The sequence below is a fragment of the Palaemon carinicauda genome, chromosome 13 (genome assembly GCF_036898095.1).
Source record: "Palaemon carinicauda isolate YSFRI2023 chromosome 13, ASM3689809v2, whole genome shotgun sequence".
In the NCBI taxonomy this organism is placed as follows: Eukaryota; Metazoa; Arthropoda; class Malacostraca; order Decapoda; family Palaemonidae; genus Palaemon; species Palaemon carinicauda.
The window spans coordinates 138,639,525-138,644,524 of record NC_090737.1 but is presented as its reverse complement, the minus strand read 5'-3'; the positions used below and the strand labels follow the sequence as shown (position 1 = coordinate 138,644,524).

Here is a 5,000-nt window from a genome sequence, read left to right as displayed (position 1 = left end):
AAGCTTGTTTTCTAGGTCAGACCACATGTTATGTGTATATAGTATGAAAAATAATGGGCCCAGAACACTACCCTGTGGAACACCAGATATCACATTCCTATACTCAATATGGTGCCCATCAACAACAACTCTTTGAGATCTATTACTTAAAAAATCAATAATGATGCTAAGAAAAGACCCACCCACTCCCAACTGTTCGAGTTTGAAAACAAAGGACTCATGATTGACACGGTCAAAGGCAGCTCTTCTAGGAGGACACTCCAAAATCAAATCATTGTTCTCGAGTCTTGGGTAGTGCCATAACCTCTGTACCATGGTCTTCCACTGTCTTGGGTTAGAGTTCTCTTGCTTGAGGGTACACTCGAGCACGCTATTCTATCTTATTTCTCGTCCTCTTGTTTTGTTAAAGTTTTTATAGTTTAATAGGAAATATTTATTTTAATGTTACTGTTCCTAAAATATTCTATTTTCTTCATTGTTTCCTTTCCTCACTGGGCTATTTTCCCTGTTGGAGCCTCTGGGCTTATGGCATTCTGTTTTTTCCAACTAGGGTTTTAGCTTAGCAAGTAATAATAATAATAATAATAATAACAACAATAATATATATATACATATATATAGGTATATATATAGATATATATATATATATATATAGATATAGATATAGATATATATATATATATATATATATATATATATAGATATATATATATATATATATATATGTACATCTATATATATATATATATATATATATATATATATATATAGAGAGAGAGAGAGAGAGAGAGAGAGAGAGAGAGAGAGAGAGAGAGAGAGAGAGAGAGAGAGAGATGTACATATATATAAATATATATATATATATATATATATATATATATATATATATATATATATCGTAAGACTGATTCACATAATTAAAAATTCAGCTATTGCATCTTATAATATAACTCAAATTAATATCATGACTTACCACAGATTTCTTCGATAAATTCCAATTTTCATTCATGTGTCATCAGCCGTGAATATCCAATGGGTAGATTATCAGTTCAGTCTAGAAGCAACAGTAACAAACACTTAAATATCTTTGCAACCAAAACGTTTCAGTGTTTGGACTTAAATTCTCAGTTTTTACTAAAAAAACACCACATATTTCCTGTGTTTAGTTTGGAGAGATAATAAATGAGCCATATACGATGTGGAATGTTAAATGCTTTCGAACGAATATGATAAAATGAGTGTGAAGGAACTGTAGAGTCTGGTTATCCTGCAGTATAGGACTAGTAAAATAGCCAATGTCCTGCAGCATAGGACTAGAAAAGTAGCCCCTGTCCTGCAGTATAGGACTAGATAAGCAGCCCTTATCCTACAGTATAGGACTAGATGAGTAGACCTTGTCCTGCAGCATAGGACTAGTAGAATAGCCCTTATCTTGCAGCATAGGACTAGATTAGTATCCCTTGTCCTGCAGCATAGGACTAGAAAAGTAGCCCTTGTCCTGCAGTATAGGACTAGAAGAATAGCCAATGTCCTGCAGTATAGGACTAGTAAAATATCCCTTGTCCTGCAGTATAAGACTAGTAAAATAGCCCTTGTCCTGCAGCATAGGACTAGATAAGTAGCCAATGGCCTGCAGCATAGGACTAGAAAAATATCCCTTGTCCTGAAGCATAGGACTTGTAAAATAGCCCTTGTCCTGCAGCATAGGACTAGAAGAATAGCCCTTGTCCTACAGCATAGGACTAGAAATGTATCCTTCAAAGTAGAAGTATTTACTTATAAAAGCGTACAGTATATAAACAAAGAAATGGGGATTTCAAATTACTACATATTTATCTCTCTCTCTCTCTCTCTCTCTCTCTCTCTCTCTCACTGAATACACCTTTCCCTAAACGAATAGTTTAAGTCTAGGCCGAGTATATCTAAAAGAAAAGTTGTGAATTTCCAATTACTACATATAAGAATCTCTCTCTCTCTCTCTCTCTCTCTCTCTCTCTCTCTCTCTCTCTCTCTCTCTCTCTCTCTCTCTCACTGAATACAACCTTTCCTTAAACGAATAGTTTAAGTCTAGGCCGAGTATCCTTCAGCGCTACATAGAACAGTCCTCATTTCTGCCTATTGGTGTAACCTTCTCACCTGGCCTACGAGAGGGGCGGAGATATATATCCCTCCCTAGGGGTACCCCTTGGCCCTCCCTAGGGCACTGGTAGGAGTCCCCCATGGCCCTCCCTAGGGCACGGGTAGGAGTCCCCCATGCCCCTGTCCAGGGTAAAGGGGCATTGCTCAAACATAGGCTCAAACATTTAAGCGATGCTCGCTCTGGCTAGACCTCTAAAAGGCACACATATAAGTTAAATTAATCATGCGATTATTAGGCAAAAAAAGGAAGGATTGGACATGAGATTGGTGATTTGATTAGGATGTTTTTCACGTCACTAGTAAGAGATTGGAGATTGGGAAATCTATGATTCGACAGGTGGGCGTATAAGGCACACAAATAAATTAATCATGCGATTGTTAAGCAAAAAAAGGAAGGATTAAACATGAGATTGGTGATTTGATTAGGATGTTTTTCACGTCATAAGACAGAGATTGGGGATTGGGAAATCTATGATTCGACAGGTGGGCGGGCACACAAATACGTTAAATTAATCAGGCAAAAAAAGGAAGGATTAGACATGAGATTGGTGATTTGGTAATTTTGATTAGGATGCTTTTCACGTCACTGGAGATTGGAGATTGGAAAATCAGGATTCGACAGGTGGGCGTATAAGGCACACAAATAAATTAATCATGCGACTGTTAAGCAAAAAAAAAAGGATTGGACATGAGATTGGTAATTTTGATTAGGATGCTTTTCACGTCCCTTAGGAGAGATTGGAGATTGGGAAAGCTAGGATTCGACAGGTGGGCGTATAAGGCACATAAATAAATTAATCATGCGACTGTTAAGCAAAAATGGAAGGATTAAACAAGAGATTGGTGATTTGATTAGGATATTTTCACGTCACTGGTAAGATTGGAGATTGGGAAAGCTATGATTCGACAGGTGGGCGTAAACTTTTAACTTATTAGTAAATCTCCTTTCGTTATTAAACAGAACTGGTTGAAAAATTATCTTTTTTTGTGAAATATAAACCATTTTTAGAATTGGATTCAAACTAAAAATGTATAACTGAGCCAAAGTAAAAGTAAGGCCATAATTCTAGTCTTGGGTAGAGCCATAGCCTCTGTACCATGGTCTTCCACTGTCTTGGGTTAGAGTTCTCTTGCTTGAGGGTACACTCGGGCAAACTATTCTATCTAATTTCTCTTCCTCTTGTTTTGTTAAAGTTTTTTTATAGTTTATACAAAAAATATCTATTCTAATGTTGTTACTGTTCTTAAATGATTTTATTTTTCCTTGATTCCATGTTTCCTTTCCTCACTGGGCTATTTTCATTGTTAGGGCCCCTGGGCTTACAGCACCTTGCTTTTCTAACTAGGGTTGTAGCTTAGCAATTGATAATAATAAATTTTTTTCACAGCACGGAGTAAAAGACATTTCAACACACCGCCAAAAACAAGATAAGATTATAGTCAAACTATTTATTAGTTGAAATTCGTTTTAAACAATTGTTTTTTTCTTTATAGCAAATATAAAGTTAACAATTATCCAATAATGACTTTAAAAAACACAAACACAATACAAAGAGCTTCACGGCTATTGAACACAAACTTCACAATGATAGTCAAACTATTTTTCAGTTAAAATTCAATTTTTAAACAATTGCTAGTTTCTTTATAACCAATTTTTTACATTTTCAAACAATTATCCAATAAATGACTTTAAAAATCACTAACACAATACCAAGAGCTTCACGGCTATGAACACAAACTTCACAATGACTTCGATCTACTAACAAAAGCTAACTGAAGCTTAAACTATTTTCTAGTTGAAATTCGTTTTAAACAATTGCTTATTTCTTTATAACAAATAAAACGTTAACGATTATCCAATAATGACTTTAAAAACACAAACACAATACCAAGAGCTTCACTTCAATGAACACAAACTTCACAATGACTTCGAAGACATTTCAACACAACGCCAAAAACAAGATAATATTATAGTCAAACTATATTTTAGTTGAAATTCGTTTTAAACAATTGTTTTTTTCTTTATAACAAATATAACGTTAACAATGATCCAATAATGACTTTAAAAACACTAACACAATACTAAGAGCTTCACAGCCACTAACACAAGCTTCACAATGACTTCGATCTACTGACAAAAGCTTACTGAAGCCAAGACTGAAGCTTAGTCAGTTTCCGGCAGCTTCACGTGTGGCCATATCACTACACAGGATACGAATAAACAACAGAGAGCGACTTGTGCGTCTCGAAGCAAGAAAACAAAAAAAAAAAAAAAAAAAAAAAAAATGACGACATAGATGCGTGTGACGTCACAAGACCATTATTCCATTTATCGACATCGAAGTCCGTCTTCTACCTGATACCCCTGAAAGAATCCAAGACGTGTTTTCCATGGCCCAAAAACCTACATTCTGGAATGATTATTATTATTACTAGCCAAGCTACAACCCTAGTTGGAAAAGCAAGATGCGATAAGCTCAAGGGCTTCAACAGGGAAAAATAGCCCAGTGAGGAAAGGAAATCCCTAAGACGTGTTTTCTATGGCCCAAAAACCTACATTCTGGGATGATTATTATAATTATTACTAGCCAAGCTACAACCCTAGTTGGAAAAGCAAGATGCTTTAAGCCCAAGGGCTCCAACAGGGGAAAATAGCCCAGCGAGGAAAGGAAATAAGGAAATAAATAAATGATGAGAATAAATTAACCATGATTTTTTCTAAAACAGTAAAAACATCAAAACAGATATTATTATTATTATTATTATTATTATTATTATTATTATTATCATCATTATTATTATTACTAGCCAAGCTACAACCCTAGTTGGAAAAGCAAGATGCTATAAGCCCAAGGGCTCCA

The 5,000-nt window shown here is 35.2% G+C and overlaps 1 protein-coding gene across 2 annotated transcripts in view; it reads right to left on the bottom strand.

The window, feature by feature from the left end:
- LOC137652520 (fibronectin type-III domain-containing protein 3a-like) overlaps positions 1-5,000 on the bottom strand; it is a 211,875-nt gene that overhangs the window by 200,183 nt on the left and 6,692 nt on the right. Inside the window, exon 1 of one of the 2 annotated variants that reach the window (XM_068385975.1) lies at positions 974-1,104. The exons of the other annotated variant lie outside the window; for it this stretch is intronic. The gene's annotated coding sequence lies outside the window, so the exon portion shown is untranslated. Of the gene's footprint in view, positions 1-973; positions 1,105-5,000 lie in introns of those variants that run through there. 2 annotated transcript variants of the gene reach the window in all.